This window comes from Mustelus asterias, chromosome 18 (assembly GCF_964213995.1).
Source record: "Mustelus asterias chromosome 18, sMusAst1.hap1.1, whole genome shotgun sequence".
NCBI lineage: Eukaryota > Metazoa > Chordata > Chondrichthyes > Carcharhiniformes > Triakidae > Mustelus > Mustelus asterias.
In genome coordinates, this window is record NC_135818.1 from 665588 (window position 1) to 691170 (window position 25583).

General features: G+C 45.0%; 1 protein-coding gene across 1 annotated transcript in view; it reads left to right on the plus strand.

Moving 5' to 3' along the window:
• prkd1 (protein kinase D1) overlaps positions 1 to 25583 on the plus strand; it is a 343163-nt gene that overhangs the window by 194701 nt on the left and 122879 nt on the right. The window lies entirely within an intron of this gene.

The window sequence follows — 25583 nt, forward strand, 5'->3', positions numbered from 1 at the left end:
GTAAATCTCCTCTGCACTCTTTCCAAGGCTTCCACATCCTTCTTATAGTGAGGTGACCAGAACTGCACACAATATTCCAAATGTGGTCTCACCAAGGTCCTGTACAGTTGCAGCATAACCCCACGGCTCTTAAACTCCAACCCCCTGTTAATAAAAGCTAACACACTATAGGCCTTCTTCACAGCTCTATCCACTTGACTGGCAACCTTTAGAGATCTGTGGATATGGACCCCAAGATCTCTCTGTTCCTCCACAGTCTTCAGAACCCTACCTTTGACCCTGTAATCCACATTTAAATTTGTCCTACCAAAATGAATCACCTCACATTTATCAGGGTTAAACTCCATTTGCCATTTTTCAGCCCAGCTTTGCATCCTATCTATGTCTCTTTGCAGCCTACAACAGCCCTCCACCTCATCCACTACTCCACCAATCTTGGTGTCATCAGCAAATTTACTGATCCACCCTTCAGCCCCCTCCTCTAAGTCATTAATAAAAATCACAAAGAGCAGAGGACCAAGCACTGATCCCTGCGGCACACCGCTAGCAACCTGCCTCCAATCCGAAAATTTTCCATCGACCACCACCCTCTGTCTTCGGTCAGACAGCCAGTTACCTATCCAATCGGCCAACTTTCCCTCTATCCCACACCTCCTCACTTTCATCATAAGCCGACCATGGGGGACCTTATCAAACGCCTTACTAAAATCCATGTATATGACATCAACTGCCCTACCTTCATCAACACACTTAGTTACCTCCTCAAAAAATTCTATCAAATTTGTGAGGCACGACTTGCCCTTCACGAATCCGTGCTGACTATCTCGGATTAATCCGCATCTTTCTAAATGGTCGTAAATCCCATCCCTAAGGACCCTTTCCATCAATTTACCAACCACCGAAGTAAGACTAACCGGTCTATAATTACCAGGGTCATTTCTATTCCCTTTCTTAAACAGAGGAACAACATTCGCCATTCTCCAGTCCTCTGGCACCATCCCCGTGGACAGTGAGGACCCAAAGATCAACGCCAAAGGCTCTGCAATCTCATCCCTTGCCTCCCACAGAATCCTAGGATACATTTCATCAGGCCCAGGGGACTTATCGACCTTCAGTTTATTCAAAACTGCCAAGACATCCTCCCTCCGAACATCTATTTCCTCCAGCCTATTAGCCTGTAACACCTTCTCTTCCTCAAAAACATGGCCCCTCTCCTTGGTGAACACTGAAGAAAAGTATTCATTCATCACCTCGCCTATCTCTACTGACTCCATACACAAGTTCCCACTACTGTCCTTGACCGGCCCTAACCTCACCCTGGTCATTCTTTTATTCCTCACATAAGAGTAAAAAGCCTTGGGGTTTTCCTTGATCCGACCCGCCAAGGACTTCTCATGTCCCCTCCTAGCTCTCCTAAGCCCCTTTTTCAGCTCATCCCTTGCTAACTTGTAACCCTCAATCGAGCCATCTGAACCTTGTTTCCTCATCCCTACATAAGCTTCCCTCTTCCTTTTCACAAGACATTCCACCTCTTTTGTGAACCATGGTTCCCTCACTCGGCCATTTCCTCCCTGCCTGACAGGAACATACCTATCAAGGACATCCAGTATTTGTTCCTTGAAAAGTCAACTACATTACTGTGGCTCTGGAGTCACATGTAAGCCAGACCAGGTAAGGATGGCAGATTTCCTTCCCTAAAAGACATTAATGAACCAGATGGGTTTTTCCAACAATCAATAATGATTTCATGGTCATCAGTAGATTTTTTATTGCATTTTTTTTTTATTGAGTTCAAATTCCACCATCTGCTGTGGCGGGATTTGAACTCCAGTCCCCAGAACATCAGTGGAGTTTCAGGATTAATAGTCAAACAATAATACCACTGGGCCATCACCGCCCCCTAAATTGACTCACTAGGAAGCTTTTATCAAACCAAACTTTATTTAAGAACACAGTTACAATATATCTAAAAGAATTAGCATAACTTGTACCAATTAAAATATTTAAATATGACAAACTATAATTCTTAACAGCTATCCATCTCTTTGTACCCCATGGACATACACCCTTCTTCAGAAGCAGTTAGCACCAAAAGCAGATATGCTTACATGGTTGCTAGATTTCCAGCCTTTTAACACCTCTGGACAGAGATCCAGACAGGCACCTCTCTTCTGACGCTCATACAGCAGAATCTTACAGAAAGATATATCCTCAACCAGCAGAACATCGGAGAAGTAAACCTGGCAAAGGGATATAGATAATCTAAGTGAGTGGGCGAAGGTCTGGCAGATGGAGTTCAATGTTGGCAAATGTGAGGTCATCCATTTTGGTAGGAACAACAGCAAAATGGATTATTATTTAAATGGTAAAAAAATTGCAGCATGCTGCTGTGCAGAGGGACCTGGGTGTCCTTATGCAGGAATCTCAAGGAGTTGGTTTGCAGGTGCAGCAGGTAATTAAGAAGGCAAATGGAATTTTGTCCTTCATTGCAAGAAGGACAAGAGGGATGGAGTTTAAAAACAGCGAGATTATGTTAGAACATAGAAAAGCTACAGCACAAACAGGCCCTTCGGCCCACAATATAGAAACATAGAACATAGAACAGTACAGCACAGAACAGGCCCTTCGGCCCACGATGTTGTGCCGAGCTTTATCTGAAACCAAGATCAAGCTATCCCACTCCCTATCATCCTGGTGTGCTCCATGTGCCTATCCAATAACCGCTTAAATGTTCCTAAAGTGTCTGACTCCACTATCATTGCAGGCAGTCCATTCCACACCCCAACCACTCTCTGCGTAAAGAACCTACCTCTGATATCCTTCCTATATCTCCCACCACGAACCCTATAGTTATGCCCCCTTGTAATAGCTCCATCCACCCGAGGAAATAGTCTTTGAACGTTCACTCTATCTATCCCCTTCATCATTTTATAAACCTCTATTAAATCTCCCCTCAGCCTCCTCCGCTCCAGAGAGAACAGCCCTAGCTCCCTCAACCTTTCCTCATAAGACCTACCCTCCAAACCAGGCAGCATCCTGGTAAATCTCCTCTGCACACTTTCCAGCGCTTCCACATCCTTCTTATAGTAAGGTGACCAGAACTGCACACAATATTCCAAATGTGGTCTCACCAAGGTCCTGTACAGTTGCAGCATAACCCCACAGCTCTTAAACTCCAACCCCCTGTTAATAAAAGCTAGCACACTATAGGCACAAGTTTCGCCAAACATGTCCCTACCTACTAGGCTTACCGATAACCCTCTATCTTACTAACTTCCATGAACTTATCCAAAAGTCTCTTAAAAGACCCTATCGAATCCGCCTCCACCACCACTACCGGCAGCCGATTCCACGCACCCACCATCCTCTAAGTGAAAAACTTACCCCGACCATCTCCTCTGTACCTACTCCCCAGCACCCTAAACCTGTGACCTCTTGTGGCAACCATTTCAGCCCTGGGTAAAAGCCTCTGAGAATCCACTCTATCAATACCCCTCAACATCTTATACACCTCTATCAGGTCACCTCTCATCCTTCGCCTCTCCAAGGAGAAAAGACCTAGCTCTCTGAACCTATCCTCATAAGGCATGCCACCTAATGCAGGCAACATCCTTATAAATCTCCTCCGCACCCTTTCTATGGCTTCCACATCCTTTCTGTAATGAGGCGACCAGAACTGGGCACAGTACTCCAGGTGGGGTCTGACCAGGGTCCTCTACAGCTGCAGCATTATCTCCCGATTTCTAAACTCAATTCCTCTATTGATGAAGGCCAGTATTCCATACACCTTCTTAACCACGGCCTCTACCTGCGACGCTGCTTTGAGTGTCCTATGAACCCGGACACCAAGATCCTTCTGATCTTTCACACTGCCAAGCATCTTACTCTTAATATTATATTCTTTCATCCTATTCGACCTGCCAAAATGAACCACCACACACTTATCAGGGTTGAAGTCCATCTGCAGCTGTACAAGATGCTGGTAAGGCCACACCTAGAGTACCGTGTACAGTTTTGGTCTCCTTACTTGAGAAAGGATATACTGGCACTGGAGGGGGTGCAGTGGAGATTCGCAAGGTTGATTCCGGAGTTGAGAGGGTTGGCTTATGAAGAGAGACTGAGTAGACTGGGGCTATACTCATTGGAATTCAGAAGAATGAGGGGAGATCTTATAGAAACATATAAGATTATGAAGGGAATAGATAATAAAGAAACAGGGAAGTTGTTTCCACTGGCAGGTGAAACTGGAACTAGGGGGCATGGCCTTAAAATAAGGGGAAACAGATTTAGAACTGAGTTGAAGAGGAACTTCTTCACACAACGGGTTGTGAATCTGTGGAATTCCCTGCCCAGTGAAGCAGTTGAGGCTACCTCATTGAATGTTTTTAAGGCAAGGATAGATACATTTTTGAACAGTGAAGGAATTAAGGGTTATGGTGAGCAGGCGGGTAAGTGGAGCTGAGTCCATGAAAAGATCAGCCCTGGTCTTTTTGAATGGCGGAGCAGGCTCGAGGGGCCAGATGGCCTACTCCTGCTCCTAGTTCTTATGTTCTTATGGTGTCTGACAGATTCCAGACTTCAGAGAAAAAGAGAGGCAAAGCTCTCTAACAACTCAAAGCAGCATCTGATTTGAGTTCTCTGTGTCAGCCCAGCATCACCCAGTCACCTGATACTTTTCTGCCAATCAGCCCAATCAAGCCCTACTTAGCAAAACCCTAAGGGAAATCACTAAAAACAACAGGACACCATTAGTTCAGATTATAACCAACATTCTAGCAATTAGGAGCAATTATGCTGCTGCAGTTACAATACAGGATGCCGACTATAGATCCAGTAGAACCGATAAAATGGTCGGGGCTGCTAAAAATATCCTGCCAAGAAACATGACTAAAATACATTTCTTAAAAGCCCAGTGTCACCACACTTTACACAGGTGCAGAGGCATTGATGGAACCTATGCACTATGAAAAGTCCCCATGTTTGTATTTTATGAATAGCAAGGACTTGGATTCCATCAACATGCAGCTGATCTTATCAATGTCAGATATCTGGGGAGCTGCTCTGACTCATAGAATCATAGAAACCCGACAGTGCAGAAAGAGGCCATTTGGCCCATCGAGTCTGCACCGACCACAATCCCACCCAGGCCCTACCCCATATCCACCCACTAATCCCTCTAACCTACGCATCTCAGGACACTAGGGCAATTTTAGCATGGCCAATCAACCTAACCCACACATCTTTGGATTGTGGGAGGAAACCGGAGCACCCGGAGGAAACCCACGCAGACACGAGGAGAATGTGCAAATTCCACACAGTGACCCAAGCCGGGAATCGAACCCAAGTCCCTGGCACTCTGAGGCAGCAGTGCTAACCACTGTGCTACCGTGCCGCTCACATGATTCATTCATCATGTGATCATCACCATTCCAGCTTCCATGACTCAAGGCCATGTATCAGACTGGCTACTCGGTGGCCAGGGCTATCTCTCACACTCTACTGAAGACTTCAGTGTGACTTCCACAGACAGATGAAGGAACAGATCAAATGAGACCCACTCAACCAAAGAGGTTGTATAGAGCAGGTATTAGGCATTTGCAAGTTTCAGTTGAGGTGTAGATAAAGCAATCTTCAAGAGTAATGTCTCGTGCTATGTGCTTCATAACATTGTCATTTGGCTGGTTTGCTGGTCCCGCAACCTGAAGTTAATGACCAGCAGAGGAAACAGCTGCAGCCCCACACAAGGGGAGGGTTTGCAGGAAGGAGAGGAAATACAACAGGAGATTCAACAGCCAGCTGAAAAAGCAAGGGCAAAAGAACTGAGAGGCTAAAGTTTTCAAAAAATAAAGCCTGAGTCAACAAGTTAAAGTGACTTCCCACCTGCCTGTTCTCCTCCCACTGCCCAAAACCTCTGCCAAACTCCTTCAGAAGGGTGAACTTTCCCGACTATCAGTAGAACAAGTATACAGAAATGAATTGATAATCCTGAATGGTCAAGTCCTGTCTGCCTTAAACAACACTCACCAGAAGATGCTCAAAAAACCATTCTCTTAATCGACAAATTGTCCCCAAGTGCAGTGATGTTTCTCCATGTTTCAGTGTTAGCACCAGTATTGACTGGTTAGAACATTTCCCACTGAGGCTTGTGTCAGAATGACGTGTTCTGCTGAATGGGATGGCTCTAATCTTTCCATCTGGAACTTATCCTGATGGGGAAAGCAAAACTGATTGTGGCAATTTTTTCTCTAAATTTTCTTTCTTTTAAAAAATTTGGGAGGAAATTTCTGTTTGTGTAATAATTCCTGTACACCACTTAGCTAAAGAACACCTGCAGCTTTTGTTCACTGTAATTATAACAGAGGTTTGCCGCCTCATGACTGAAAGTCAGTTTCCAGGATCAAACTGACACTTGCTGGGGTGATTCCCCACCCTGTTGTTAATTGGTTACCTGGGTCACGTGACCCTCTTGGCAGATCGCCAAGTATTTAAATTATGACGAGAGGTTGGATAGGCTTGGGTTATTTTTGTTGGAGCAGAAAAGACTGAGGGGTGACCTGATCGAGATGTACAAGATTATGAGGGACATGGACAGAGTGGATAAGGAGCAGCTGTTCCCCTTAGTTGAAGAGTCAGTCAGGAGCGGCCATAGGTTCAAGGTGAGGGGCATGAGGTTTAGGGAGGATGTGAGGAGAAGCTTTTTTTACCCAGAGGGTGATGGTCTGGAATGCGCTGCCTGGGAGGGTGATGGAGGCCTGATGCCTCACATCCTTTAAAAAGTACCCGGATGAGCACTTGGCATGTTATAACATTCAGGGCTATGGGCCAAGTGCTGGCAGATGGGATTAGGTGGGAGGTCAGGTGTTTCAAGTGTCGGTGCAGATTCGATGGGCCGAAGGGCCTCCTCTGCACTGTGTGATTCTATGATCGCCCCTCAAGGGGGAAAACACCACACTTGTCTTCTTCCAATTTCCAGAACTGGCTTCAGTGCATTAAAACCTAGAAAATTGAATCAATCACTTCTGGCTGTTTCTTTGGGTGTTTGGTTTGTTTCCTGCTAGAGATCAGGAGAATTCCGGCACCAATGGAAACTCCAGGTGGTTTATTTGCTGATATTCTGACAGGTGATTGGACAAGCTAAATGCAGAGAGCAAGTATGGCTCCAAAATGAAGTTGTTCAGAATCGCAATGGATTAATCTGAACAGTGAGAGGCAATACCCAATCTAAAATGATGTACCATAAATACCAAAATTAAAGTGCAATCAAGATGATTGATTGTTAATAAGTTGTGAAGTCTGTCATTGGAATCATTCCCAAACCAGGCTGCACAGAACAGCAAAGGAATTTTCTTCACATGCACGGAATAGTTTGTGCTGCAGAACTGGAGTCAAGCCAGAAATTGGAACAAAGAGTGGACCTCAGGAAATAAGGCGCTGTATACAAATGTACCATATATGGAAAGGCACTGTAACAAAAACCTACTTATGAATAAACATGATTTGTGTCTGATTTTGCATTTGTACATTTCACAGTCATGTCCAGAAAGTAGCGACTGTAACAATGGATCGTTTAAATGTTGCAATAAAAATAACACTGACTGTCGGAACTGGGGGACACATTAGATATTTGAAAAAAGTTTTTACCCTCAAACCTCAAGTTTCCTCTCCGTATGTTCCAGCTTGTTTCAAATTTCATTTACTATGGGTTAGATCTGTCCCCTTAGAGAATTGCCCAGTTTATTTGCTGCTGGTTGGCACTGCAGTTACAAGAGGCCACAGAATTAAGATAATATTCAGAAGGGCTATGATTGCAGTGGTAACTATTTCCAGGCCAAAATGTTGATGATCGCAAGAAATATTAAAGAGGAATTAGAAAGAATAATCTCTACTGAGAATGTGAAATTCTCTAACACAAGCTGTTGCTGAAGGCGTTCCATTCCTTTCAAACAATTAGAACAAACTGAAAACAAAGTATACTGAAGGTTATTAAAGGCAAATAGGAGAGCGGGATTAGACCTTGTTCTGACTTAGAGCTGCTATATAATCGTAAAATATTCTTCTGTAAATTTAATAATAATTTGAAATTATAACTTGGGCGGCACAGTGGCACAGTGGTTAGCACAGCTGCCTCACAGCGCCATGGACCTGAGTTCAATTCTGGCCTCAGGTCACTGCCGTGTGGAGTTTGCATGTTCTCCCTGTGTCTGCATGGGTTTCCTTCGGGTGCTCCGGTTTCCTCCCACACTCCAAAGATGTGTGGGCTATGCTGATTGGCCATGCTAAACTGCCCCTTAGTGTCAGGGGGATTCGCAGGGTAAATATGTGGGGCTATGGGGATGGTGCATGGGTGTGGGCTGGCCAGCAATCGGGAGTCGGTCAGTAATGGGTCACTGCGCATGCGCCAATCTCGGCACTGACAGATCTCAGCACGGACAGATCTCAGCACGGACAGATCTCGGCACGGACAGATCTCAGCACTGACAGATCTCGGCACGGACAGATCTCGGCACTGACAGATCTCGGCACTGACAGATCTCAACACTGACGGATCTCGGCACGGACAGATCTCGGCACTGACAGATCTCGGCAGTGACGGATCTCAGCACTGACGGATCTTGGCACGGACAGATCTCGGCACTGACAGATCTCAGCACGGACAGATCGGCAGTGACAGATCTCGGCACGGACAGATCTCGGCACGGACAGATCTCGGCACTGACAGATCTCGGCACTGACAGATCTCGGCACGGACAGATCTCGGCACGGACAGATCTCGGCGCTGACAGATCTTGGCGCTGACAGATCTCGGCACTGACAGATCTCGGCACGGACAGATCTCGGCACTGACAGATCTCGGCACGGACAGATCTCGGCACGGACAGATCTCGGCGCTGACAGATCTCGGCGCGGACAGATCTCGGCACTGACAGATCTCGGCACTGACAGATCTCGGCACTGACAGATATCGGCACTGACAGAGCTCGGCACTGACAGATCTCGGCACTGACAGATCGGCACTGACAGATCTCGGCACTGACAGATCTCGGCACTGACAGATCGGCACTGACAGATCTCAGCGCTGACAGATCTCGGCACTGACAGATCTCGGCACTAACAGATTGGCGCATGCGCAGTGGCCCAGTTAGCGCGCTGATTTCAGACTCTCCAGCGGGTATAGGTCCCTCCCCCTGGTTTTTAATGATATTCACACTGGTGGCCTCTGCAGCGTGAATGACTCAGGTTTTCATGCAAATTCGACACTTTGAATTTTTTTTGGGAGAATTCCGCCCGAGATCAGCCATGATCATATTGAATGGCGGAGCAGGCTCGAGGGGCTGAATGGCCTACTCCTGCTCCTAGTTCATATGTTCTGTGTTAAATATGTCTGCCTATTTCACCAGGCTGTGTCCTCCTGCACTCTGAATCTCTCCTCCTCGTTGTTTATTGAGATTTCCCAGCCCTGACTCCTTTTCCCAAGTACAGCTCATTAATATATCTCCAGTCTTCCTCATCCACCACTAATGTGCTGAACCAAACCCACCGACAATGGTGAGAATAATTACTCCAATGAGTTTCCTCCACAAAATTCATTGACATCAAGACATGGAAGTTTCTGGCAGAATTTTCACTCGTTCATCACCATTTTGAAAAAGCCCGTACCCTGGTGGATCTGTGCTGTCTGCCCTGGTGGCTGGACAGGTGACAGAGTTGGGAAGCTGCTACAGTGACGTATTTAACCAGTGAAAACACATGTAACTGGTTAAAAATTATCATTTTATGAAATGATTATCCTATACCCCCCTCTTTCCCCAGAAACATTTGATTGGGCACGGTTTTAATCCTCTGTTACTAATTTTATATTGTAATGTTACACAACACCGGCTGTAAAAATATTCCCAATATCGTTGTTAGCAGATTTAACAATAATTTTGAATAGAAATGAATAATGTGAGTTTTAACATCCTCTTCAATAATGATCAGAAGATGGCCCAAGGCTGATTATGGGAATTGCAGGCAATTTTCCTTTTGTTTGTGCGGTGCATCAGAAAACGTGTGAAAAATCAGTCACTTATTTTTCGTCTGCTTGGCTTTTGTGTACAGGATGCATTAGAAACTTGCCACACTGACATCTAGTGACAGGAATCAATGCTACAAGAACATTCTTCATAATGGGAGAGAGGTGTGAATTGAATGTACTGTCACATTTCAACATAAAATATAGCATTTCCATGGTAGTTACAACTTGTTAATAGCAGCTCTGATAACAGATTTAATTTGTTGAATGCTTTTTCGTCGACAAACAGTCCCACATTTTGCTTACAATTCTCAGTGCGCAGCCTTGGAAATTAAAACAAATTATTGATAATATTCTAGAATGAAGAATTCAGTGCTGTAAACATGAGGCTCTTGTCTCACATTTTTATATTTTAGTGTTTGCTGCAGAAATTAATTTTCACCTAAATGTCAAACTTGGTAAATAACGTTGGGACCATTTTGTAATTCAATTGTTTAATACCAGTGAATTATTTTGTAATGTGCAGGTTAGGTTGATTGGCCATGCTAAATTACCCCTTAGTGTCAGGGGGATTAGAAGGGGAAATATGCAGGAAGGGCCTGGGTGGGATTGTGAAACCAAAAGAGAAAATGCTTTGAATTGAGCTAATTTGAATTGAATTGAGAATTGATCTTTGGATTGGAGCTTTGACAAAGGGTCATCTGGACTCGAAACATCAGCTCTTTTCTCTCCTTACAGATGCTGCCAGACCTGCTGAGATTTTCCAGCATTTTCTCTTTTGGTTTCAGATTCCAGCAGCCGCAGTAATTTGCTTTTATCCTGGGTGGGATTGTTGTCGGTGCAGGCTTGATGGGCTGAATGGCCTCCTTCTGCACTGTAGGGATTCTATGATTCTATGAAAAAGAAATGGCTGCAATTGTATTCCGTAACCTCAGCATTTTAATCTGATGTTTACGAATATTGTATGGAAGTCTGCGTTGATTCTTCCAGTTTACAGAGGGGATGCCGGTTGGGTCTGAATGTACATAGTAACCCTGAAACAATTCTATTATTTGCTCAGTCAGTCATTCAGATTCAACACGAAGACCTCTTTGTGCTTTTGCAGTAGATCTGATTTCCATGTACATCAACACATCTGTTTTCACTGGTACTGACTGTCTGCGTCAACAAACAGCTTACTCCATTTACACTAAACACACAAGATAAAAGTCTTTGTAAGTGCTGAGCATTTCTTTGAGGTGTTACATTTTAACTGGCATGCACACATAAACATTTGCTGTCTCCCCACGTCATTAAGCAGCCTCAAAAGAGGCAATATCAATCCAAAGAACTGAATATCATGGAAAACACTTTCAGTTTGTTTTCTGTCTTTTATTTTCCATCACACAGACAATGGTGACATTTTTTTGTCACAAAAACACTAAGAATATATGATAATCAGACTGTACAACAGTCACACCGATCCAAATATCAGTTCAAAACACCATTAAGAAGCATAACTTGTTAGAATTCACCTGCAAGTGAAAGCAAAATGTCTCTGAGCGTTTATGATGGGTGCAGAAACATTGGGAAAATAATTAGTGGGAGAGGCTGATGTAAAGTTATCGAGTAAATGTCCTCACAATGCTTCTGAAGGTGGGAAGTAGTGATGGAAGGCCAAATAGCTTCTCCAAGTTTTCCAAAGGTGACCGGAAAAATACCCTCAAAGATGGAAATAGTGAGTTAGTGTGACCAGTATTCCAGTGTAAAAATAGATGTTCTCGAGGTGAAGGAATACACTTTGTCAGTGGGCCAGATTTGAGGTGGGAGGTCAGCTCAAGTTCAAAGTTTATTTATTAGTGTCACAAGAAGGCTTACATTAACACTGCGATGAAGTTACTGTGAAAATCCCCTAGTCGGCACACTCTGGCGCCAGTTCGGGTACACTGAGGGAGAATTTAGTATGGCCAATGCACCTAACCAGCACGCCTTTCGGACTGTGGAAGGAAACCAGAGCACCCGGAGGAAACCCACGCAACATGGGGAGAACATGCAGACTCTGCACAGACAGTGACCCAAGCCGGGAATCGAATCCAGGTCCCTGGCATTGTGAGGCAGCAGTGCTAACCACTGTGCCACACTGCTGCCCTTCAAGCAGATTAGAAACATAGAAACATCGAAAAACTACAGCACAAACAGGCCCTTCGGCCCACAAGTTGTGCCGAACACATCCCTACCTTCTAGACCTACCTATAACCCTCCATCCTTTTAAGCTCCATGTACTCATCCAGGAGTCTCTTAAAAGACCCTATTGAGTTCGCCTCCACCACCACTGACGGCAGCCGATTCCACTCGCCCACCACCCTCTGTGTGAAAAACTTACCCCTACAATCACCCCTGTACCTACCCCCCAGCACCCTAAGCCTGTGTCCTCTCGTAGCAGACATTTCCACCTTGGGAAAAAGCCTCTGAGAGTCCACCCGATCTATGCCTCTCAACATCTTATACACCTCTATTAGGTCTCCTCTCATCCTTCGTCTCGCCAAGGAGAAAAGACCGAGCTCCCTCAGCCTATCCTCATAAGGCATGCCACTCAATCCAGGCAACATCCTTGTAAATCTCCTCTGCATCCTTTCAATCTTTTCCACATCCTTCCTATAGTGAGGCAACCAGAACTGAGCACAGTACTCCAAGTGGGGTCTGACGAGGGTCTTATATAGCTGCATCATTATCCCCGGACTCCTAAACTCAATCCCTCGATTGATAAAGGCCAGCACACCATTCACCTTCTTCACCACCTCCTCCACCTGCGGGGCCAATTTTAAAGTCCTATGGACCCGGACCCCAAGGTCCTTCTGATCCTCTACAGTACTAAGAGTCTTTCCCTTTATATTGTACTCCTTCATCCCATTTGACCTACCAAAATGGACCACGACGCATTTATCTGGGTTGAAGTCCATCTGCCACTTGTCCGCCCAGTCTTGCATCCTATCTATGTCCCTCTGTAACTTCTGACATCCCTCCAGACTATCCACAACCCCACCAACCTTCGTGTCGTCGGCAAACTTACCAACCCATCCCTCCGCTTCCTCATCCAGGTCATTTATGAAAATGACAAACAGCAAGGGTCCCAGAACAGATCCCTGGGGCACACCACTGGTGACCGACCTCCATTTAGAAAAAGACCCATCTATACCCACTCTCTGCCTCCTTTGGACAAGCCAGTTCTGGATCCACCGGGCAGCAGCCCCTTGGATCCCATGCCCTCTCACTTTTTCTACAAGCCTTGCATGGGGGACCTTATCGAACACCTTGCTAAAATCCATATAAACCACATCTACCGCCTTCCCTTCGTCAATGTGTTTAGTCACATTTTCGAAGAACTCCACCAGGCTCGTAAGGCACGATCTGCCCTTGTGGTGATGAATCTTTGAATTTAACTTGAAGGTGATGATGAAGCCAAAGGAACATTGCTATGATGGGAATCCATTGATCTATTCACAATAGAATTATTCAATCTTTCTGGTTGTAGTATTGTCCTGTTTTGGCATCGGTTCCGTCACACTGACATGCCACTTGGTGTTTGTATTTGATAGAATCTTGGTTTTGAGCAGATGTTGATGGTTTCTGTTGGATTCCATGTGCCACCAGCCAGGTGTTGAATTTGAACTTTCTGTCCAATGTTCAGGTTGGGTATTTCATTACCTGCCTGCCATTCGAGGGCATCTTTCATCTTCGCCTGTTTGTGAATAGTAATTCACAGACTCCTGGGAGTATTGGCAAGTGGTGACTGCGGAGGTTTGTCTGGACTTTCTGCCAAATGCTATTTCCACATTGGTTTCACAGTCTGATGAACTTTGCAAGTTCAGGATGGGTTTGCATATTTGGTACAAGTTGTACCACACAGTCTATATGCTGCTGATCTGCATTGCTGAGTTGGGTGATTTTCTCCCAGTGTAAGCTCAGGGTTTCCAAAGGCAGCCCTTGTTGCCTGTGCTCTTCTTCACTGTCTTGGCGATAGTATGAATGGTGACTAAGGATTCATTGGGACGCCCGTGAACTGAATCCACAACATAAAACATCTTGGGTGACAAAAATTGAGATTTATTTTAGCAACATTTAAGTGTAATGGATCCCAGGGCTGGAACTTCTGGGCCATTACGCGTAGTGAGTTTGTCAGTGGTTGGTTGAACCTTCACCTGCCACTTCTGTGGGTCAGAGAGTCATAGAGATTTACAGCATGGAAACAGGCCGTTTGGCCCAACTTTTCATGCTGCCCAGTTTTTACCATTAAGCAAGTCCCAATTTCCCACATTTGGCCTATACCCCTCTATACCCATCTTACCCATGTAACTGTTTAAATGCTTTTTAAAAGACAAAATTGTACCCGCCTCTACTACTACCTCTGGCAGCTTGTTCCAGACACTCACCACCCTCTGGACACTTTTGTATCTCTCCCTTCACACCTTAAACCTATGCCCTCTAGTTTTAGACACCTCAACCTTTGGGAAAATATATTGACTATCTACCTTATCTATGCCCCTCATTATTTTATAGACCTCTATAAGATCACTCCTAAGCCTCCTACACTCCAGAGAAAAAAGTCCCAGTCTATCCAGCCGCTCCTTATAACACAAACCATCAAGTCCTGGTAGCACCCTAGTTAATCTTTTCTGCACTCTTTCTAGTTTAATAATATCCTTTCTATAATAGGGTGACCAGAACGGTACACAGTGGCACCAATTTTCCCAGCATGTCCGCCCTGATTCTGGGGGCGGGCGAGGTTCGGGGAACGGCATTCTCCGTTGGCCACAGGCGGGATCGTACGAACCTCGGGCGGACATGCCGGTAAAATTCTGGCCAGTATTCCAAGTGTGGTCTTACCAATGTCTTGTACAACTTCAACAAGCCATCCAACTCCTGTATTCAATGTTCTAACCAATGAAACCAAGCATGCCGAATGTCTTCTTCACCACCCTGTTGGTACATACACTTCAGTATGTGGGTGGAGGATATTTGCCTCTCCCTCAGATAAGGACTGATTATATTTAAGGGATAGAATTTCTCCTTCATTCTTTATTCTGATGGTTTTCTGCTGTATTTGTTCTAAACCACCCTTTTCTGTTTTGTCCTCCAGGGAAGCTGCATTGGATGTTTTTAACTAAAACATTTCCACATTGAATGCCGACCATTACTCACGAGCTGCTTCCCTGGCCAGGCCTGGTTTCCACTTCACCGTACTAGAATAAACACAAACTGCTGGAAAAACTCAGCAGATCTGTGGAAAGAGAAAAAGTTTTTTTTGAGTCCAAAATGACTCCTTCTGAACTGGAGAAATTTGATGGACTGAATGTTGTTGAGAAAGGGGGAGGGGCAGATGCATCAAAAGGGGAAGTTAAGGATAAGTTAGAGGGTGGGGTACATTAGAAGACAAATATATCATGCAGCTAAAGGCAAAGAGAAGATACAGATTCATGCTTGGGGATAACATTACAGATGGAGGAGAGAGTTCATGGTCTGAAGTTGTTGAACTCAATATTTATATACATGAATAGGATGGGAATAGAGGGATATGGTCCCCGGAAGGGTAGGGGGTTTTAGTTCAGTCGGGCAGCATGGTCGGTGCAGACTTGGAGGCTGAAGGGCCTGTTCCTGTGCTGTAATTTTCTTTGTTCTTTGTTTTTTGTTCTTTGTTCAATGCTAAGTCCAGAAGGCTGTGAAGTATATAATCGGAAGCTGAGGAGCTGTTCTTCCACCGACATCCTTAGATAACGAAACCAAAACTGTACACAATATTCCAGCACGGTGTCACCAAGTACAGCTACAACAAGACATCCTTACATCCTTGCTCATGTACACAAGTCCTCTTGCAATCAAGGCCAACATACCATTTGTTTTCCTAACTGCTTGCTGTACCTGCATGCTTGCTTTCAGTGACTGGTGTACAAGGACACCCAGGTCTCTTTGTACATCAACATTTTCCAATCTATCACCATTTGAATAATTCTCTGCCATTCTGTTTCTCTGTCCAAAGTGGATAATTTCACATTTGTCCACATTAACTGCATCTGCCATGTTTTTGCCCCCCAATTCAACTTGTCTAAATTACCTTGAAACCTCTTTCCTTCCTCATTATACTGCATCGGCCATGTATTTGTCCATTCACTCAACTTGTCTGAATTACCTTGAAGACTCTTAACATCTTCTTCACCACTCACATTCCCATCAAGCAAACTTGGAAATATTACATTTGGTTCCCTCATCCAAATAATTAATTTATATTGTGAATAGCTGGGGCCCCAACACTGATCCCTGCGGGAGGCCACTCGTCATCGAAACATATAGAATAGGAACAGGAGTCATTCATTATGATCACGGCTGATCATCCAACTCGGAATCCTGTTCCCACCTTCTCCTCATATCATAGAATCCCTACAGTGCAGAAGGAGGCCATTCAGCCCATCAAGTCTGCACTGACCACAATCCCACCGTAACCCCACATATATACCCTGCTAATCCCCCTGTCACTCGGGTCAATTTAGCATGGCAAATCAACCTAACCTGTACATCTTTGAAGTGTAAACCATAGCACACGCACGGGGAGAATGTGCAAGCTCCACACAGACAGTGACCCGAGGCCAGAATTGAACCCCAGTCCCTGGCGCTGTGAGGCAACTGTGCTAACTACTGTGCCACCATGCCGCCCCATTGATCCCTTTAGCCGCAAGAGCTATATTTAACTCTTTCTGAAAACTTACAACATTTTGGCCTCAATTACTTTCTGTGGGAGTGAATTCCACAGGCTAACAGCTCTCTGGGGGAAGAAATCTTTCCTCATCTTAGTCCCAAACCATATCCTTAGACTGTGACCCCTGGTTCTAGACTCTCCCACCATCGGGAACATCCTTCCTGCATCTGCCTTGTCTGACCAGTTGGAATGCAATAGGTTTCCATGAGATCCCCCCTCATTCTTCTGAACTCCAGCGAATATAATCCTAACTGACTCAATCTCCGCTCATACGTCAGCCCGCCATTCCTGGAATCAGTCTGGTAAACCTTCTCTGCTCTCTCTCCGCAGCAAGAATGTTTAGTTCCCTCATCTAAATCATTAATATACATTGTCCTGATCCCTGCAATGCCCCATTAGTCACCACCTGCCACTTTGAAACTTTGTGTGGCTTTTGCTATCAAATAAACCTGTTGGACTTTAACTTGGTGTTGTTAAACTTCTTACTTTGAAACAGACCCACTTATTCCTACTTGCTTTTCCTGTCTACGATTCAATTTTTAATCCAAACCATTATATTGCCACCAATCCCATATGCTTTCATTTTGTGGGACTTAGATTGAGATGTATATATAGATAGAAGTTTAAATGTCATAAACAAAACCGTAGAAAAACTGGACTCAATGGGAATGACTGGTTGGAGTCATCCCCGGCACAAAGGAAGAAGGCTGTGATGGTTGGAGGTCAGTCATTTCAGTTCCAGGACATCATAGAAATCATAGAAACCCGACAGTGCAGAAGGAGGCCATTTGGCCCATCGAGTCTGCACCAACCACAATCCCACCCAGGCCCTACCCCCATATCCCTACATATTTACCCGCTAATCCCTCTAACCTACACATCACAGGACACTAAGGGGCAATTTTAGCATGGCCAATCAACCTAACCCGCACATCTTTGGACTGTGGGAGGAAACCGGAGCACCCGGAGGAAACCCACGCAGACACGAGGAGAATGTGCAAACTCCACACAGACAGTGACCCAAGCCGGGAATCGAACCCAGGTTCCTGGAGCTGTGAAGCAGCAGTGCTAACCACTGTGCTACCGTGCCGCCCACATTTCTGCAGGAGTCCCTCGGGGTAGTGTCCAAGGCCCAACTATCTTCAGCTGCTTAGCGTCTTCGTTTCATAGGGGTTTACAGCATGGAAACAGGCCCTTCGGCCCAAATTGTCCACGTCGCTCTTTTTTTTAAAAAACCCCTAAGCTAATCCCAATTGCCCGCATTTGGCCCATATCCCTCCCTACCCATTGTACCCATGTAACTATCTAAATGCTTTTTAAAGGACAAAATTGTACCCGCCTCTACTACTACCTCTGGCAGCTTGTTCCAGACACTCACTACCCTCTGTGTGAAAAAATTGCATCTCTGGACACTTTTGTATCTCTCCCCTCTCACCTTAAACCTATGCCTTCTAGTTTTAGAAACCCCCACCTTTGGGGAAAGATATTGACTATCTAGCTGATCTGTGCCCCTCATTATTTTATAGACCTCTATAAGGTCACCCCTCAGCCTCCTACGCTCCAGAGAAAAAAGTCCCAGTCTATCCAGCCTCTCCTTATAACTCAATCCATCAAGTCCCGGTAGCATCCCAGTAAATCTTTTCTGCACTCTTTCTAGTTTAATAATATCCTTTCTATAATAGGGTGACCAGAACTGCACACAGTATTCCAAGTGTGGCCTTACCAATGTCTTGTACAACTTCAACAAGACATTCCAACTCCTGTATTCAATGTTCTGACCGATGAAACCAAGCATGCCGAATGCCTTCTTCACCACTCTGTCCACCTGTGACTCCACTTTCAAGGAGCTATGAATATGTACCCCTAGATTTACCCCTAGACCGTGGGGCGGCACGGTAGCACAGTGGTTAGCACTGCTGCTTCACAGCGCCAGGGACCTGGGTTCGATTCCCGGCTTGGGTCACTGTCTGTGTGGAGTTTGCACATTCTCCTCGTGTCTGCGTGGGTTTTTTCCGGGTGCCCCGGTTTCCTCCCACAGTCCAAAGATGTGTGGGTTCGGTTGATTGGCCATGCTAAAATTGCCCCTTAGTGTCCTGAGATGCGTAGGTTAGAGGGATTAGCGGGTAAATGTGTAGGGATATGGGGGTAGGGCCTGGGTGGGATTGTGGTTGGTGCAGACTCGATGGGCCGAATGGCCTCTTTCTGCACTGTAGGGTTTCTATGATTTTATGATCTCTTTATAAATCTCTTAAATAAACTTTAGGGTGGGTCTGTTACCGGGTATTGAGTGTGCCCAGAGGGATTCTGGCTCGCACCATTGCTAGGTCAGAGGGTAATCTGTGAGATGGCGACTTGGGGCTGGGGCAGACTTTCGGGGGGATGTCAAGAAGTTGGGAGGGGGGAGGAGGTTTAAAAAAAAGTCAGCCGGGGTCTCTTCCACATTACCCGCCCCCCCACACCTCCTTCTCATCTCTCCATCACTTCTTGCTCCTGATGCTCACTGCTGGAAAGTGTTTCAGAAGAGGCCTCCCAGAGTTGAATAGCCAGCTAACCCAGTGATGGTGATATAGGGGAAGAGTGGGAGTGAGGAGTTGGCACATGTGGAGTCCACACCTGCAGGAGATAGTCCTAAGGGAGAAATGAAGAAGCCTTGGTGATTCCTATGTTGGAGATTTTGTGATGGGGTTGGGGGGTTTGGAGTGCTGTGGGCGGTAGACAGAGGGGGAAGGGAATAGCCAAAGACCCAGTTCACCAAGGCTCCCTCCAACTTCATCTTCCCTGTTGCCGCCTGGTCCCAAGTTCCCTCTCAAATTTTTTAAATTTAAAATAAAACCACTGCCTTTGTACAGGAGAATTTTTAAAAAAAATTAGGTCCTTAAATGGACGACGAACCGAAGAGGGCAGGGCAGGATACAGGATTCCTGCTGTGAATGTGGGGTTTTGGAATGGGTGGGAGGGAAGGGGTATCACACTGTTTCTTCCTGAGGGTGTCAGTTGATATCCGCCCACCCCCGAGGACTGGCAAATTCTGAACTAACAAAAATGGGGTTGTTAGTTCCCTCTGGCTCGGGGAAGCGGTCGACTAACCCTTGTTCCGAGGGGATCAGATTCTGGCCTGTGCGGGTTCCTTCGAATCTGTGAAAAAGAAATGACTTGAAGTGAGGTCTCCAACAACAGGAGGCGGAAAGTTTGTGTGTCCCTGACACTGTCCCAGTCCTTACACGGGGAATTAATTCTGCAGGAGAGGTTGGTTGGCTGTTGATTATTTTTCCCCCCTCTCCCTCTATTTTATTTTTTATTGCTTCATCAATAGCCTTCCTTCCATCGTAAGGTCAGAAATGGGGATGTTGGCTGATGATTGCACAATGTTCAGCACCATTCACAACTCCTCAGATACTGAAACAGTTCATGTCCACATGCAACAAGATCTGGACAATATCCAGGCTCAGGCTGACAAGTGGAAAGTAACATTCTCGCCATACAAGTGCCAGGAAATAGCCATCACCAATAAGAGAGTATCCAACCATTGCCCCTTGACATTCAATGGCATTACCATCGCTGAATCCCCATTATCAACATCTTTGGAGTTACCATTGACCAGAGAATGAACTGGACTAGCCATATAAATACTAAGGCTACCAGAGCAGATTAAAGGCTAGGAATCCTGCAGCAAGTAACTCACTTCCTGACTCCCCAAAGCCTGTCCACCATCTACAAGGCACAAGTCAGGAGTGTGATGGAATACTCTCTAATTGCCGGGATGAGTGCAGCTCCAGCAACACTCAAAAAGCTCAACACCATCCAAGATTGATTGCTACCTATTCCACAAATATTCACAGTAGCAGCCACGTGTACCATCTATAAGATGCACTGCAGGAACTCACCAAGGTTCCTTAGGCAGCACCTTCCAAACCCACAACTTCTACCATCTAAAAGGACAAGGACAGCAGATACATGGGAACACCACCACCCTGCAAGTTCCCCTCCAAGCTACTCACCATCCTGACTTGGAAACATGTCGGTCATTCATTCACTGCCGAATGGCGGAGCAGACTCGATGGGCCGAATGGTCTAATACTGCTATATAATCTAATACTCCTATATCTTATGAACTTATATCGCTGGGTCAAAATCCTGGAACTCCCTCCCTAACAGCACTGTGGGTGTACCTACACCTCAGAGACTGTAGCGGTTTAAGAATGAGGCTCACCACTGCCTTCTGAAGGGCAATTACAACAGCCTTAACAATTTGAAAGTAACTCACTGATTGCAATGTGCTTTCAGACACTCTGCAGATTTGAAAAGTCAAATATGTTTTTCCTTGTTAAGTGTTCTTTGCTTCATAGACGGTTGAATGTGGAAAGGAACACCAGTGCCTGAGCTTGTTCTGTCAAAGCTTATTCCTCCAGGTGGCGTGTGGCTGGATGGAACCTTATTCTTCCAGGTGGCTGGATGGAACCAGCACAAAGTGGCTGCTGGGTTTCCAACAGTAAAAATTAACGACACACTTCATTGGCTGCAATTGTGACATTCTGAGGTCATGAAAGGGTCAGTATAAATACAAGTCCATTTTCACCAAAAGGAAAAGTGAGCATTAGACAATAAGACCATAAGACATAGCTGCAGAATTAGGCCACTCGGCCCATCGAGTCTGCTCCACCATTCAATCATGGCTGATATTTTTCTCATCCCCATTCTCCTGCCTTTTCCCCATAACCCCTGATCCCCTTATTAATCAAGAACCTATCGATTTTGGTCTTAAAGACACTCAATGACCTGCCCGCCACAGTCTTCTGCGGCAAAGAGTTCCACAGATTCACCACTCTCTGGCTGAAGAAATTCCTCCTCATCTCTGTTCTAAAGGATTGTCCCTTTAGCCTGAGGTTGTGCCCTCTGGTTCTAGTTTTTCCTACTAGTGGAAACATCCTCTCCATGTCCACTCTATCCCGGTCTTGCAGTATCCTGTAAGTTCAATAAGATTCCCCCTCATCCTTCTAAACTCCAATGAGTACAGACCCAGAGTCCTCAACCGTATTGATCACACTTTGTGCTGTAACAATAATTTGATCCTAATATTGTGATAATTAAATAGAGATCACCCTCATTTTCACCAGCCTCATCACAGTTTGTTTTTCCTCATTCATGTTCACTAACCCCAATTATTCAGCGGTTCATTCAATCACAAATTTCAATCAAAATTATTGACTGAATTGTATTTTGGGAAGTGAATACTGGTTGAATGCACTGGAAATGCCAGTGTCAGGTCCCGAGGTGGTTGACTTTCAACTGCCCTCTGAAGTGACCTAAAAGATCACTTAGCTTCATCAAGCTGGGATGGTTCGAGAAGGTCCACTGTCACTTTCTCAGAATAACTGGGATGGGCAGTAAATGCCAGATTCCCCAACAACTCAACATCTGAGGATTGAATTAATGGAAAAAGCAGGATCACAGGTAAAAGGTGGGATGAAAATTCCAATGTGTCAATGTGTAGTTTATGGAAGTCCACATTTACATGCTGCAAATTCCAAATACTCAGTATTCGCCGAAAGGAGGTTATTTTGCAGTCTGTACTTCCAACATTTACCACGGAAAGATTCAATAACATTTTTAACCCTTGGTTCCTCATTGTTACCAAGAGCGCTATACTTTTCCAAATATTCTGATTATTATTGAGTTTATCTTTGTAACAGATGCAGCAGAATACATACTAGATTCTATTCGACATTATCATATTGCTAAACATGGATGTTCGGGTGGTGCCATTGGGTACTTTGAGTTATTTCAGGTGAAAACTCCTGCCCACGGTCTGCCCAGCTATGATGATATCACATATTCTGGTGGCGTGGTCAGCTAAATGATGTGTGTGGGAAGGTGAGGGAGTAGATAGCAAAACCAGTTCTGGGCCAGGCACTCTGCCGATCTAGTGGATCATAAGAACAACTCCTTGTTGCTCTTACAAAGAGCAAAGAACAGTGCAGCACAGGAACAGGCCCTTCAGTCCACCAAGCCTACACTGATGCCTTATCTATGACTGTTCCATTACTAGGTCTTGGGGTTCACATGTGATACTGTGTGGCACATATCCTCCTCTTCCTGTGGGCACCCATTAGGCCTTTAGGTGATGACAACTGGTGGAGCATTCAGTGAAGCCAAGCTTTCTCTAGCCATGCCCCCTGTGACAGGGCAATGTCATGATGTGGAGATGCCGGCGTTGGACTAGGGTGAACACAGTAAGAGTTTTAACAACACGAGGTTAAAGTCCAACAGGTTTATTTGGTAGCAAATACCATTAGCTTTCGGAGCGCTGCTCCTTCGTCAGATGGAGTGGAAATGTGGACAGGGTAGGGTTGAAGCAACACTTGCTTCCTCCATTGGACATTCCCAGTGCAGCAAGAGGGAACACCGACTCTGGATGTGAATTCACAACCCAAAAAGGAGTGGAATTTCTTAACTGTTTTCATTTTTTTTGCATGCTGTTGAATTAGACACATTTATGTGCATATATGAAGTATTTTCCCAGCCTATTTGTTCTGCAATAATGTAACTGTCTTTATGCTAAAGAGGAGAGGAGTTGGATACTGGGGCGTGAGAAATGGCCGTGGCGCAGCCTGAGATTCAATCTCGGGGAGGAATGCTGCTCCTGATTTAGACGTGTCGTTCTTACGCTGCTGCTTGAACATCTTTGGCAGCAGAATATGGAAGTGACAGCAGGAGGAGGGGGATGGGGAATGCCACCTCAAGTGCTGCATTATGTTAATATGCAGCAGCACAGACCCTTTGTTTGTCCAGAACTCCTCCATGCCGAACACAGCCTGAAACTCTCTCTGCCACCACCAATTTGGAGAGGTCGAGAAAATTAACGTTTATCACCGCGGTTCCTGAACTTGTGAACGACGCTGCTGGTTCACGTCGTTGTGTTCTCCACTCGCAATACAACAGGATCAAAACCTCGCCCTGGAACTTTGTGCAGTTATTATTGGCTAACAAATACAGAACAAAGCAATGTTACAAAATTGCCGTCTCCTTTTTGATGTTATGGAGCAGAGCCGTGTGCCACAAGTATCTCTTGTTCAGGTGTCTCTCAGCTCTTTTCTAGCTTCTTTGTTCAAATGTCTACAAGCCATAATTCAAATAAATTGGTCCACATTAAACGCCCCCTTTCCTTTTGCAAAATAAAGCATTTTATAATTCATTGTGTCAGGAAAAACTATTACCGAAGGGAATGTGTCCTAAAGAACTAAATACCATTCAACCTGCAGAAGGTGACTACAATTCAACCCACCCCACCCACTAGCACACTTTCTCCAATCATTTTATACCGTGTTAGTGTTAACAAAATCCATCTGCAGCACCCACTAAAATATATTAAATTAAACCCATCTTCCTGCCAGAAAGATCAGTATTTTAGTTATTTCTTTGATGAAATGTTATCAAAAGACCTTTGGCAGCATTTTGCTGTGTCTATATTTTTGCCATCCATTCTGGAAGCTGAACTAATTTCCAGGGAAGTGGGGCCCTCTTTCGAGGTCAATTGGAGGAACGTATTCATATTTCTGGTGGGAGGAAGATACTTTGAGTGTGATTCCCCTTGTCTGGTGCTGCAGCAGAACATTCTGGTATCATCGTACAGCTCGGGTGCTGAAAGAGGAGAGATTATTAGTAACTGTGCACCAGACATTAATATTAGTTCTTATATTTGCTTATATCCTAAATTCTGGAGGATATTCGGGGGGGTCATCGCACAAGGATTTTTGCTTCTGCTCTCACTGAAAAGTCCTGAGCAAATTGCATTGCAAAAGCAGAAATCCCAGAGCCAAGAATCATCTTCAGGTGAAACAGGTTTAGAAGCAGAGACTGGGGATAGGTGGATCAGGAATTCTAGACGTAGACAGCCCTCATTTCAAAATTAGACATTCTCTTATTTAATCTAATCCTTTCATTTTACATTATGACTTATCGTTACATAACAAAATATGAGGTTCCCCTTGACATTCAATGGCATGACCACCAACAAGTCCCCCACCAGGGGGGGATTGGGGGGGGGGGGGGGGCGGGGAGGGAAGCAGGGGGGGAATCATGAATGACCAGAACTCAACTGAATCAGTCATTACCAGGCCATAGCTGATGGAACAGGTTAGCGGCCAGATATTCTGTGGTAAGTGGCTCATTCCCTGACTCCCAAAGTCTTGCCATCGCCTATCCTAAAAAGGGACTGAGCATTAGAAAACTCGATTGTAACAATGTTCACGAAGGTAAACACCACACAGAACAAAGCAATCTCAGTGCTCCAGCTACATTCACTCCCTCCAGCACTGGTGTAGAACCATCGAAAGAACCATGGTGGACTGTGGTTGTGGTGTGTGGTATCTACAATATGCTGTGCAGCAACTTGTCAAGCTTCTTTGTGACACCTCCCCATGCATGTTTTAACTAATTTTAAAGAACAATGTGCCAGTTGAACAGGTCTAAAAGATATCATTCACTGAGGAAAAATCACTTTGTTTGCTGCATTGTCTAACCTTTTCCTGGTTTTGACGGCACTGGGGACCTTTGGACATTACTAAACTCAGAGTAAGAGGGGAGCAGCTGATACATTATTCTTCAAAATCATTTCTTCTTTGTAACTGAGCTCACATATTTTCCATCTCTCAGACTTTCTTTCAAATTGGAGCCTTTGAACAATTGCATCAAGAATTTGTATTAAATTCCATCAACCCTGATCATCACAGGGACAGTAATCCAACTGGTTCAACTTTGACAAAGAGTCATCTGGACTCAAACGTCAGCTGTTTTCTCTCCTTACAGTTGCTGCCAGACCGGCTGAGATTTTCCAGCATTTTCTCT